The sequence below is a fragment of the Siphateles boraxobius genome, unplaced genomic scaffold (genome assembly GCF_051911475.1).
Source record: "Siphateles boraxobius isolate OS27281-9 unplaced genomic scaffold, OSU_SipBor_1 13, whole genome shotgun sequence".
Taxonomy (NCBI): domain Eukaryota; kingdom Metazoa; phylum Chordata; class Actinopteri; order Cypriniformes; family Leuciscidae; genus Siphateles; species Siphateles boraxobius.
In genome coordinates, this window is record NW_027508733.1 from 29,706,510 (window position 1) to 29,721,174 (window position 14,665).

At 39.0% G+C, this 14,665-nt stretch overlaps 1 protein-coding gene across 19 annotated transcripts in view; it reads left to right on the top strand.

The window, feature by feature from the left end:
- dock3 (dedicator of cytokinesis 3) overlaps positions 1-14,665 on the top strand; it is a 205,597-nt gene that overhangs the window by 101,679 nt on the left and 89,253 nt on the right. The window contains exon 1 of one of the 19 annotated variants that reach the window (XM_077226944.1): positions 6,146-6,515. The exons of 17 other annotated variants lie outside the window; for them this stretch is intronic. The gene's annotated coding sequence lies outside the window, so the exon portion shown is untranslated. Of the gene's footprint in view, positions 1-6,145; positions 6,516-14,665 lie in introns of those variants that run through there. One more of the 19 variants, XM_077226943.1, reaches the window with a different exon arrangement.

A 14,665-nucleotide genomic window follows, 5' to 3' on the forward strand; every position in this document is an offset into this window, starting at 1 on the left:
TTTTTTGTAGAAATGTCCATTGGTTACAACCTTGTTTAATTCTAAAGGTTACAGAGAGTCTACTGTCTTAAACAAAATAATGTTTAATTTTGTGCAAGAAAGCTTGAATGACATTACAGGTGAGCTTCATGGAAAACCAACACTATAGTATAGAATATGATATCAACATTATATAGTATAGAATATGATATGAATAAACATTATTACATATGAACTTCACAGAAATGCAAGCTTCCTTTCTAATATCCCTCAGCTCTCTGCCTGTTCAAACTAGGAACAGAAGTGTAAAAAAATCGATGCCACAAACTCTTCAGCAATGTCAAGCTTCTTGTTTTTAGCTACATCTCTTCTACTCCTCCTCACCCTCCCTCTTTCCCTCCGTCTGCCTCGCTTTCTCGTATTTTCTCGACCACCATAATGCCCACTTTGTCTAAGCAAATTTCACAAATGGCCGCAGCGGGGCGTCTCGATCGCAAAAAGACAGACCGGAATTTTCCAGAGCCACGAGGATTCGGAGAACTCTTGCCGCACAGCTTGTACTCAAAATTAGGTATATTACTGGCTTCCCAAGCCAATCCTACTCCACTTCCTGTGTATTTTTAACATTTAGCACTATTGTTAAACTGGGCTTAATGATAATGCTTCAGCCTGTTTGTCGTCTCCTTTAACACTGTGCTGTCACTAACAATGGCACGATCTGATTGGTTGATTTAAGACTTAAAAAGACAATTGGTTTGAATTAGTTTATTGACTCATTCACTGACTGAATACATGCACACTTATGATAGCGTGTCACAAGGGTACTTTTAATAATTAACATGTTTCATTCTCCATATAAAGTGCTCAAAATGGCAATTTTTTTCATGTTTAATGTATCTAGTCTTTAATGTACAAAGCATAACACTTTTCTGTTAAAAGTGCTACGGGTTTTCTAATGCAGATAGTTTTGTTGTGGAGCATCAGAAATTCTCCTGCACTGCCCTGCAGTTCTTTGAAAGGTTGCTAAGCAACTAGTTGTGCAGTTGTGTTATCAATCACTGATGAGCAAAACGAGAGAACAGGAGACGCCCGGAGATGACCTGACAGATAGCCGGAGTGCATTTGTTGAGGAAAAGAAAAACTTTTGCAAGAAAGAAGGAAGTGAAATAAGAGCCTAAAATGTGTACACTTGATCACCAGACGATACTCAGTGATAATCTTTATTTTTGGTATTTTGAACTGAGCCTCCCACATAAAAAAACAAATGAAATCTGAATTATTATGCATCAATGCAAGAGGATTAATTGATCAGATTGTCTGTAGGCATCTCAAATTGCGATTTATTTCCATTCATAGTATTACTTGTATCTGTTTGCATGAATGTTTAATGTTTTTTTGTTATCAGGGAGAGTTTTCACATTTAAAATTCAGCTAAGAACAGTATAGTGGCCCTAAAAGATATTTGGATTTTCTTTTCTTTTTTTCTATTTTAAGACTCTTTTAAATTTTATTCTATTTTAAAATCTTAAATGTTTGGATTTATGTATTCAAACTTATTCAAGTTGCAATACGCTGTGATCCAATCAATTCAAAAACACTGATTCATTAAAGAACAAAACGAGTGAGTCATTGAATCATTCCCTCAACTGAAGCACTGATTCATACAGGCATGAAGCAAGTGACTCACTTTTCACTGAATTCACTGGATCATTCACTCAACTTTGTTTAGAAATTAAACAAGTGACTGGCTGCATCCGATGTAGCATACTCTCTTGAGTGGGTACTTATTCTGAAGTTGTTACTTTTTGAGCGCTAAAAGAGTATGTTCTATATAGTATGAATGTAATCTGGATGTACTACATCCACCATGTTGTCATTATCATGTGATCTACCAGCTTCAGTCGTGTCGATTCACTGCCATTCCCAAATCCTCTCCTGTGGCCTCATGGGATATTAAAGTGTCCATCATATGCACACTTCAGAATCTCACCAGGAGTAGAAGATCATCCGGGTACGTTTTTGCCACTCTTTTATGAGTACTGTGAATTACGACATACTTCTTTCATCACACACTGTTTTTCACCTACTGTATAGTAGAGAAGTATGCAATTTCGGATGCAGCCACTGTCTTTATGAGCAAATCATTGACTCAGTTTATTTGTTCAAAAACTGATTAGTTAAGGAGCAAAACCGGTCACTGTCTTAATGAATGAATCATTTAATTAGTAGGTGTGTTTGACACACCTCGGTCCTGGATAATCACTTTTCAAATCGCTCTCACAGTACTTTGATGTCATACACTGATCAGTCTGTGCAGTGCGGCTTCAGGTCCAACACACCTAACGTCGTTATAAGCAAATCATCTGATTTGTTCAAAAAGACTGATTCATACAGGAACAAAACAGATGACTATCTTTATGAGCAAGTCATTGAATCATTGACTCAATTTGTTTAGCACTGAATAATTCAATAATGAAACTAGTAACTGTCTTTATGAGTGAACAATTTGTTCATTTACTTGAGTGAGTAATTGAATCAATCCCTTAACTGAAACACTGATTCATTAATGTTCAGGAGTAAAAAAATGTGACTGTTTTTATGTGAAAATTAAGAATAAAACAGTTGATCCTTATGTGGCTTTGTTTGGAATTTTTTTATAGACCCCTTTTCATTTAGTAAACAACATGGTGACGTTGACAAATCAAAAATAGACAAAGTGCCTAAAATGTAATTATTGACATTTATACTAAATTATTAAAACTAATATGTTAGTAGTATCAATAACCATATTGTTAATATATGTATACATAATTATTAATATAATATATATTTTTATCATTTCATTAATATGATTACTTTTAAAATATTATATAATATAGTATTTATCCATACAATCTTTTATATTATATAACATTGTATCTTGTAATAAATATTACATTAATTTCTTGTTTATTGAACTGTTGTATAAAATCAAGATAAAATTTACAATCAGGCTGTTTGTCAGAATATCAGTACCGGTGTGAATTACCAGTGTTGTCGTATCGGCGACCGAATCACAACCAAGCTGATCTTTTGCTCATGTGATTTTGCCTAATTAGCGAAAATCAACCTCTTCCAGGCGCAAATGCTTACATCAAAAAGACATTTAAAGGATATATGTGTGCAAAGATCTCCAGTATTGTATCAGGGACAGTGTGGTGGTGGCTGTACAAGTGTGACGGCGGGATGCAAGGTGTGTAATACAGTGTTAACCGAGTCTCTCTGGGCTCCGCGCTGCTCTGAGACTCGGGATGATGATTCACACTGAGTGACTCATTCGGCTGGAACATTCCGGTGAATTCTGGCATAAAGGAGCAGCGTGTCCAACAGGTTTACAACAAGCAGATCTGGGATCGACTGCGCTTATATTTAGAGTCACAGTGACAAAAGATAGGATGGAGGAGTGTTGTATTTTTAGCTTTTTTTTTTTGCTGGTCACGTCTCAATACATTTGCAGAGATATGTGTAGCTCGTTCAAAATGATCAACTGATCTTTCCATCAGAGATTCTGGTATTATGTTCGAGTGTGTCAACTCCTACCCGAAATCCCCTGGAATATCTGGCCCTTTTGTTTAGTGAAATTGCAGATATCGCTTTCTTAGTGAGCTTGGTATATCCAGTCATTGCAGAAAGAGTCCTGTTTTAAAGTTTTGTGAGTGTTTCATGCTGTAAACTTGGTAAAAATAGACCCACAGATATGGACAAACAAGAAAAAGACCTCATTGTCTACTGCTTCAACCCATTTTCTCTATCAAAGGATAGCTCTCTCACAGTCTACCCATAATGCATTGCGATTAATTCCGCCCCCACCCATCACATTATTATCCAGGACCATTTGCAGCATATTTGTTGGAGCCGTTTCAGTCCAACCATCACATATCGTATTTTGAAACATAATGTTCCCAGTTGAAGCTGAAGCTTTCTCTCGGGTTTTCTCCAAAGAAATCACTTTTAAAATAAACAATGAACGATTCTAAACAGCAAGTGTATATTTTGGTTGTAGTGGCGCTAAACAGAAGTGCAGTTTGCATGTTTTTGTCATCAACCTATGTTGTGAGTTTAGGGCAGGACTACCTGTTTGTTCAACCAATGGCTAATGGGGAGAGTGTTTGAAATTGTTTTTTAAACTGCTATTTTTGCAGTTCTGTTTATTTATGCCTGTGGTGCAGAAATGAGACACCTTTAAGGAAATATTCTTCCTGCTTCCTGTCAGATAAAGCTCATTTGTTTTTTTTGTTTGTTTTTTCTGTGGCATTAAGAGTTTGATGACATTTTTGTCCTTTTGCCACACCACCTTAGGATGGACTCACCTTTAGTCACCACAACTCACCCGTACTTCTTTTCCCAAGTTCCCCAACTCTACCTACAACACAAAAAGTTGCTTTTTTGCAAGTGGAAATTCACTTCCACAATATGGATCCGTTTCAGCATCAGTGCCACAGACTGACTGGTTCTTCGTAACAATATGGCCGCACAGATGCCTAGCTCAGCTAGTGTGGCTTCTTAAGGGTCTCTTGCTGTTTTCTAGGACTCGCACAATTTGTAATGCCCATCCATGAGTGAGAATATCAGCCTCACGATCTGACAAATCCTTCCTGCAATCCATATTTGAAACAATCTGATAGCTGCACCTGGATTGAATAGGCCGAGATTGTGGGCTTGGATTTGATTCATTGCTTTAGTGCAGCAATATGATTGTAGGTGGTGCATGGTATTTGTCATCTTGCCAAGAAACCACATTTAACACTCATCTCTGTTAAATTAGAGTGGTCATGAAAAATGTTTAAGCCTATCAAATCATTGGTGTTTGGTTAGGAAACATATTTAGAGATGTTAGAACATGAATGATACCTCAAGTCATCAACATGATTGGATTTGGATTTTTTTATCATTTTAGTATATATATATATTTTTTTTTTAAATAATTATTAAGCCTAAGACACCTTCCTTTGGACATAGATTATCTTTATTGGTCCATATCTTGCTCAATTTTGAATATTTATGTGTATTATAACTCCCCTATTTTTACATTTAGACTACCGTTATCATTATCTAATGGTGTGTGCACACCAGAAGCGAATTGAATTATTTGTGCGAGTTGATTACATACAAAGTCAATGCAAAGATGTGAAGAGACACGAATTGGGCGACGAGGTTGACGCGAAATGCTCGACATTCGCCTCAATCGCTTCTTCCGCACAAGTTGAAAAATTTCAACTTGAGCGTGAATTCACATGACGTGTTGCACGCAAGGCAATCAGTGAACAGTTTATTGACAAGACCGTGCACTGGGAACCCGTCATCCTCAAGTAACGCTGGAAGCGGCTCCAGTTCCTGGAGTAGACGGTAAAATTCACTGAGTTGTGTGCGCCTCTGGATGGTGCTGTGAACCCAGACACCTCAACGTTTGGGACTTCTTCAACAGGTACAGAGAAGCAATAGCAAACCATCAAACCAAACTTGGTTGATGACGTAAAAAATGGGAGAAAGAAATGTTCTTGTTAATGTGCGCGAAGACACTACTGACGCTGAAAACTAGAAACATTCCGTGATTAATTTAAAGTGAGTCACGCGACGTGAATATTCGCCTCACTTTTGGTGTGATCCGTTTCCTCGGTAGCGAAGCGTTAGTTTTTCCGCTTGCAAATTCCGTCATGTAAATAGCGAATCCACCATGGTGCGAGCGCAACTGGGTTTTAAAGGGAATGGGAGATGATACTCTGATTGGTTTATTGCACGTTATGTCCAAAACAGACCCATTACTCATTAAGAGAATAGGGACAACCCTTTTAGACCATGCGCTGTGCACGCCTACCATTTTTCCCGTCATTAAACTAGCAAATGTGGATTTGGACACGCCCTAAGTGCACTTGCGCCTTGCGCATTTAGACCATGCGCTTAGAACATTAAAATAGGCCCCCATGACTTTCACTAAAAGTTAAACTTTATAGATTACTGATACTGATTCAGTGGGAAGGCTAGCGCTCCTCTATGTATTCGCTCTCATCCCTGTCAGTGTGTTTTGGGAGTCACGGCTCTGGAAATCAAACTGGCAGCGGTTTCCTCCAATGGCAAGCATCCCTGGCAAAGCCTCTGCGTTTCTTCAGAGATGGCGAGGGAGGGAGGGGGGGGGTGTGTGTGCGTGTGGGCTGCCGAGAGCTTCACACAGCGCTAGTTAGGTAACTCCAATACAATGAGGGAAAGAAAGGCAAGACTTCAGGAAGAGGGAACGCAATCACATGCGCTGTCCAAAATAGATTTGCGATAAATTAGAGTGCGCGAGAGAGAGAGTTTCTACATGTATACAGCCCGAGAAAGCATGCGCTTCTGTTTGACGTGGGTGGCAGCGTGTGTCTGAATGCGCGTGTGATAGAGAGAGAGAGGGAGAGACCAGTTGCAGAGAAAGAGGGATCGAGGTATTTGACAGCCTATGATTTCCTCATGTTTAGAGCGGCTACACTGGAGGATTTTGAGAAGAGACATGTCGGTCTGTAGCGGTAAGTAATTTGAGACCATATAGTGCTTTAATGCGCTTTGCAAGGTATGCTGGACTTGTTTGATAGAGTAGATATTGTGCTTAGTGTCAGTTGCATTCAGGCACGGGGTTATGACCTTAAAGCATGATGCTTTCTGAGGGTTGCTGTGGTACATGAAGCGTTCGTCTTTTGTTTGGTGTCACAATATCTTTTATTCTATTTTTTTCATCAAGTTTCATTGCACTTTTGTATGCAACATAAAGCATTTCGCAAAGTGAATGCACAGTATCCACTTATATTCAAGTCTTTTGTGCATGTTTTGTAATATGTGGGAAAGTGGTCGTATTGTTTTTTCTGTTTAAAGAAATTGTTCGCCCACAAATGACAACTGTCATCGTTTACTTGCCTATGTTGTTCTTAACACGTTTGCAACAAATTTTGTTGCTCTTTATAATGGATATTAAATAGAGCATTTTGCAAGACAGTATTCACTAATTTTGATGTATTTTACGCTTGTTTCATTATACTTTATCCTGGCCGTTATTTTCCATATAATTGAAGTTAATGTGGACTTGGACTGTCAAGTTTAAAAATCAGACAAAAGTTTAGTCTGATTCATGAACAAATGACTCACTTAATACAAGGTTTCCCAAACTGGGGTTCGTGAAGGAACTGCAGGGATTGTGTGAGTTCATGAAAAGCCAATAATTGATTAAATCATAAAAATGTCAAATAAATAACTGTAAAATAATCACTTGCTCAAAAAGATTAAATATTTCATTTGTTTACTTCTTGACCATTTACTGACATCAGACAACTGTGAACATGCAAATGATTTTAACTTAAAATCTCAGGTACTTCAAATAAATATTTAAGAGCATTTGGCAATCACTGATTTAATGAATAATCAAAAAGATGAGTTAACTGTTTGAAATAGTCTGATGAATCATTTACTGAACTGAATCAATTAGCTGAATCTAGTGTGTACTGAATCACGTCTGACTTACTAAACTGCAAGTTCAGTTAGAAGAACATGAGGATGAGTTTTTTTTTTTTGGGTGGACTGCCCTTTTAAGAGCTTTTTACATTTATTAATTTAGCCGAAGCTTTTATCCAAAGTGAGTTGCGGTTGCACTGGTTAGCAGCTCCTTCTCCTCATGTTTCCAAGAAACTGTTAAGCAGAAGATAGAGTATCACTTTAAAGTGTTTATGGCTACTGGAGGTGGGAAGATGTTTCACCTTCTTCAGGTTCTTGGACTGGATCTTTAGACACATTGGGACATCTGATTCATGGTGCATTCATTTCATTTCAGTGAACATGTTTAAAGACTTTGCAATTATTCGTCTGGGTTTTCACTTAGTGTTCCAGAAGTCCCGCTTGACATTTCACGATTTGTTTTATTATATAAATGCATTTTATTGCTTGTAGTTGCCAGGGCGTTGCTTGTGGTTGCTAGTGTAACCCCCCCCTTGCCCTGCTCACCCTGCTCCGAGCGGGACTTGAACTGGTGTCTCCGGCATGGGAGGCGGCCGTGCTAACAAGGACGCTAAAGACCGCAGTCTCTACCTTGCCTCTTGAGGTCAGGGTAGTGAGGTTACCCTGCACAGCTCTCACTAGCTGCCTAAAGCTTAGACCCACCCGGGTCATGGCACCAATGCAATCCGTCCGGTCCTTCTCGAACTGGCGTCTTTGACATGGGAGGCGAGCGTGCTAATAAATACAGCAGTCTCTAGTGCGCCTCTTAAGGTCAGGGCAGTGAGGTTTCCCTGCACAGCTGACACTAGACCTCACACCCATATGGGTCACGGCACCAATGTAACCCCTCCAGTCCTTCTCGAACCAGTATATCTGGCATGGGAGGCGGGTGTGCTAACAAAGACCACAGTGTCTAGCACGCCTCTTGAGGCCATGGGAGTGAGGTTTTTCTGCACAGTTGACACTAGTTGGCCTCCATTACACTCACCCTACTAAACCTCACACCCATTCGGGTCACGGCACCAATGTAGCCCCTCCAGGTCCTACTCGCACCGCTCAGAGCAGAACTCGAAGCGACGTCTCCGGCATGGGAGGCGAGCGCACCAACAAGGACCCTAAAGACCGCAGTCTCTAGTGTCAGTGGCTAGTGGGCCTCTTGAGGTAAGGGGAGTGAGGTTTACTCACACAGCTCTTACTAGCTTGCCTCCGTTACAGTAGGATGTTGTAGTTGGTTTCTAGGGCTTTGCTATTTGATTGCCATAGTGTTTGGGGTTAGTTTAGAGGGTAGTATAAAACATTAGTATGAAACATTAGGCTTTTTATTTTGACCATAACTTTAAAAAGAAGAACTGGTTCAAAAGAATCACTTCAAAAGAATCAGATAATGTTTGAGTTTTATCAGAATTTTTTGACAAATTCGCTTGGATGTTTTCTGTAAAATTAATGTAAAAAAGAGCTGCATTTTAAATCATCTAGGTCACATGAGGCTTGTTGCAGGTCTGTGTACAGTTTGTTGCATGTTTTCTCTCTGCAAAATCACCACAATACTGTCTGACCTTCCCATATGGTCTGTCATTTCCACTGCCCTTTGTTGACCCGGAGCAAAGACACGCAAACACACACTGACTGACTGACAGTCCTGCTTGGCTGAGTGGAACTGCAAGGGAAGTGAGATTGCGTGCCCTGAGCAAAGGTCATGTCGAGCCATGAGAGGTTTGATGCTAGTGTTTTAGCCAGTTAGTGCACATACACACTAAGGCACACACTCTCTTATATCAACTGCATTATCTACCTACCTCCACACCATACTCACACCCATGGTCTTTTTGAGCTATTTTGGAACATTATATGTTACTTGACTGCGTTAACATGATACTGCAGTACTAATAATCATCTCAAAGTGTTGAAGCTTTCCAGGCAGGACCCTGAAGTGTTAACTGTAAAAACAGTCATACTGTTTGAAAATTATTCAAACCTTCAACCCTGAAGTTAATGTAGCATTTCAGTCTCAGATGTTGCAGCTTTCCCATGAGTTGTACTTTAAATGAAGCGTTCAGACAAGATAAACTGGCTTTTTCCTTAAAGAACTGTATTTAAAGTGAGAGTCCTGTTACTTTGCATCAGTATTGTCGTTTGGCCATTCACTGATTTGCCCACATTTATAAGATGCGTATTACCATTTTTCTTTACTCCTGCTAACATATCCTCATCTAGCAGTCTAATATTATCATTTACTATCCATTTTCTTTCCCGTAACAAAACCTGAACGTCAAACGTGTGGTTAGAAAGAGCCCCTGTGTGTGAGGCGAGATGAGTCGTCTAGCACAGGTGAGCATTAGCATTAGCACCCGAAGGATCAGCAGTGACTGTACAGAGTGTGGGCGAAACAGTGTGAGTCACTCCATCACTGACTGAAGAGTCTCAAATGGAGGACACGGAAAGCTAATAAATGGCTTTTTCATGGTTTTGTTTGATATGTCCATTTCCTGTTAGATATGTTAAATTAGGATTTTTTCTCGTTTGTTTTTAACATTAGCTTCTTTTATGCTTTCTATAAAATGACAGTTAGCCCACCGTAACCAATTCCATGCTGACTGGCATGTGTAACGTTTTCTTGCATATTCTGCTGCTAATTGGTAACTCTGAGTATCTAGCAATGGTTAAATGCCACCAGCCTGAAAAACTTTGATCCTGTTATTGGCTCTTGCTCAGGAGCGCTCATTGTATTAACCCAATTTCATAGAATGATATAAACTTGATAGTTTTCTGCTCTCCTGGAAGAAAATGGTCATAATATAGACCCCGCCCTGAGTGAGCTGAACAGTCCGCCATGTTTTTCTCCTCGCCAGAGCATTTAACAGCAGCGTTCAAGTAAGAAATGTATTCTTATTAGAGCTAGTGAAGTTATTCATTCTAAAGCAGTGAATGGTTTTCTGTTTTACAGCAGCAGCATATCAGCAGCAGCATAAAATGTGTATTTAAATATACATGCACATAAACAGCACGTTCTTCCTTCCACCCAAATGGACATTTGCAACATGGTATAATAAATGATCTGTAGGGTATTTTGAGCTGAAACTGTACAGAAACATTCTGGGGACACCTGCGACTTACATTACATCTTGTAAAAAGGAGCATAATAGGTCTCCTTTTATGAGAAACGCTTTGATGCTCCTTGAAGGTCCATTGCTCTCTATGATTTCAGTGGGAGGTGAGAGCAGTATGTGTAGAGTGTGGCTGTTCTTATGATCAATATGTGTGCTTATATAGAATCAAGTCCTGCCCTGCTTTCCACTTTCCACTATATATATATATTAGAGGTGGGCATAGATTAATTTTTTTAATCTAGATTAATCTCACTGTAATCTTGGAATTAATCTAGATTAATCTAGATTAAAATGGCTCATTTGAATTCTGCCAAAGGCATTCAGAATATGTGTGCTACCCAAATAATGACTAAAAGTAAGTCTTTGATGATAGTTGGCCTCGCGTAGAGATGTGAATTTCTGCCAAAAATGTCATTCGACAATAGAGGAGCAAAAGTCGAAAATCGTTCAAAAAACAAAACAAAACAAAAAATCGCACACTCACAATGACAGAAAGGAAGGCCAATTTCATCTTTAGCGATTTGTCATCTAACAAACTGTTTATTAATTGAACAAGTAACAGGTTTTCGTCGTTTAATAATCACATATGTCATAATGATTGTATGTATACCTGCCTTTACCGGCAATAGCCGCCTCCTTTTTAAACAAATTAGTTTTTAATCATTGTAAACTATTCGTGTGACTACGCCCAGTGGTTAAAGTGGGATTTGGTAGGTGGGGGAACCGTCAAATTTTGTGTAGGTGCAACAGGGAAAAATTACTCACCGTGGGACAACATATTGAGTATCGTGGTATAGCAATACTTTTTGGGACAAGAGTGTCACTGTGCACCACATGTCACAATACTTATTTACTTGATATTTTAATGGTTTTTATTTTGGTCCATCAACACTGATATGATGACGATACTATGTTAAAATTGCTGAACACTGGGCCCAAAATTGAGCCCTGGCACTGTAGCCACATCAGCCCATATTACCCCCCACAGCCATGTGCATTTAAATGTGAGGTAGTTAGGGGGGTTCGGGGCATGCTCCCCCGCAAAAATTTTGATCTCTCTGACCTACATATGTACAATTTAAGACTTTTGAAGGCCAAAAAATTTTGATAATAAATAGCTTTAAAAACAAGACAGTGGGCATTAGATTATTTGTCAATACCTGCTCTCTCATCTTAATCTTTATTTTTTTCTCAGTCTCCTTATCCTGCCGTATTTCTAACCCTCCTAAAGCTAAACTTTGACTGTTAGTCTTTTCATTTTAGTCTGTGTCAGTGAAGAAATTAAACATAGGCTCAACTGATGAGTTTTATGAATCATTTTCTTAGATAAGTTAATTTACTCAAGGCTTCCAGATCAGCATTGCCAATAGGAACCTTCTACAAGCTTTGGAATTTGAAAAGTAATTTTAAATAATACAAAATATAGGCTACGTTTAACGCAGTTAGTGGAATTGGCAGACGTTCCCTTAGGCATGCGTTGTGGAAACGCGTCAAAGCATTCAGGTATAAATATGCAGCTTTAATGCACGTTTGTGATTTTGAACAAATATTTATTGTCGATAATGGTTACGTTAAAACTAATCCTGCTATTGATATCTTTGTAAAACTGCCGACCCTATAGAACAGTGGCAAGGGAAAACAAATGTCCGGGGAAATATCGAATCTAAAACTAACTTTACCGCGCTCAACCACCGTGAGTGCATTTCACGCATTTATAATCACTCGCGTTCAGCGGGGAGGAAGGGAGGTTGATCTCGGCACCAACGAGATTCGTTGAGATTAATGAATCTATTTATTTATTAATTTATCTGAGGTGCCGGAACGCAGTTCCGGAACGTTCCGGCCCACTTTAACCCCTGACTATGCCCCTGCGCAATACACACACATTACCGCGGGATGGCGGGTGTTCATTTCATAAACTGTACTCAATGGTAGCTTATTTAACCTATTAACCTTTGCCAGTGCACCGATGCTCTGAAGCATTTTTTTTTGTAGCCTATAAATTAATGTATATGTCCAAAAAACGGATAATGTCATACTTTTTAGTAGTGCTATCGTGGCGTAATAATCTGTTTGGTTGTAAAATGTATTACCTGAATGAAATGAAATCGAATGTATCGTCCTGTGGAATCATTCATTCACAGACAGCTTACGAAGATGTTCAACTAATAAAGATCTTCATCGCTGGCAAAAATATGATGCATTTGCAGATTTGCTTTCACTAGACTAAACTGTAGATCCACGGCCACTTCATCCAACGCTCTTGATGTTCTTAAATCTTCCTGTTACGACTCCGAGTCGAGTGTGATTGAACGGGCTTCAGACGATTCAGTGCGTGAGGAACTGATCAAACAGATCATTCAAACTGATTCGCGAACCGATTTAGACAGATCTGCCAACGTGTTTGATGAAGTCTTTAAACAGAATCGACTCAAAAGAGTGATTCATTTGTAAATTGAGCATCGCTCATGCCCATAAAAAGATACAGCGTGCTTGGAATAAACTCATTTAACAGCATGTAATCGCATTAAAATAAAGTAACGAGAGGAACTTCGCCCAACGTAACATGTAAAAGTATACACCTTGTGTCCCTGACAGGAAAATACCCTGCTGCGCGATCTGTGACAGTAGGTGCGGCATCAATTATGTCAAATATACTAGGCTACACATGGAATTGGGCGAAAATATAACGATATTCGAAAAAGCTATTTTATGATCCCAACCCAACTTTGAGAATAGATTAACGGCGATATTTTCTTATCGCCCGATAAGAGCCTCACGTTAACACAGCATCTAACGCCGATAACGGCCTACCACTAATATATATATATATATATATATATATATATATATATATAATGTGTTGTTTTTTAAAATAATTATTTGTGTGAATTATTTATATTGTAAGTTTCACAAACTATTTTTAAGTCTTCGTAGTTAAAAATTTGATTTATGTGAATTATTATTTTGATTTTTGTGATTTACATGCTATGCAAACATTTTGTAACTTCCTCCCCAGTCCTGAATGACCCTTCATTGCAACTAAGCTGCAAAAGGGCTCTTATTTTGATGTCAGAAAGTCACATGACCACATTGTAAAGCCTGTCAGAGGGATTGTAGTCTGCCCAGGTGAAGTAAAAGACTGGAGGCGAGAAGGAAAACCCGAGGCACAGAACTGATATTCGCACTAGTCTTTATGGTTAGTTCGCACAAACACACTCTTCACATACATGTAAAAGCGCGGACATAAAACAGGAAAATAAACACTCTGATAAATGCAACGAAGCGGTAGAGTGGCCTCCTCTCTCTTCCAAGCAAACTCTCTCCTTAGTCTGAACACAAGAACAGCATGTATTCACTCAATAACAATCATGCAACATAGGAGTCGTCATCTTAAAAGCACATCAACATTCATGTCATAAACTGCATTTAACATTAGGTGGCCATTACACCGTTTATTGGCACGTCACTGACTTCTGTTTGGTGTTTGTCAGCTCGGTCTGCTCAGTCATTATGAAATAATATGGATTTTATTATTCCTACGGACCAGAAAAAGAATATACTATAATTCCAGGTGGTATCTGACTGAACAATAAGAGTAAGACATGTGTGAAAGTTTGCCAAACAGTGTCCTGTTCCTGGCTGTGTTGCACCTGCCATTCTGCATGTCCTTCTGGAGGATTCAAGCTTTAGAAGTGAGTGGCTAAAGTTGAGTTTTAATAATCAAGCTGCTTGATCATGCACAGGAGTGAAGCATTTATTTAAAATGGTTTCTTACAAAAAATTTCTACAAGATGTGGATGCATTGCATGAGAGCTGGACCTGGTAAAATGTGTTTCAGACACCTTGCACTGTAGCTCAATTCGGTCTCTGTATTTAAAGCCTGTGAGTCATACAGTTGTGGAAAGTGTGATAAATACATGTTGTTCACACGGCTCAGTGCTCAGTGGCTCCTCTTCCCACACACTCACAAACTGTTCTTCAGCTGTATTCCTTAAAGCACAAACCACAAATGGTGCTTTGCATGTGTGTCTCCATCTAAGCTCTTCAGCTACATCATCCCGTTACAAAAAGTAGTAGTACTGAAT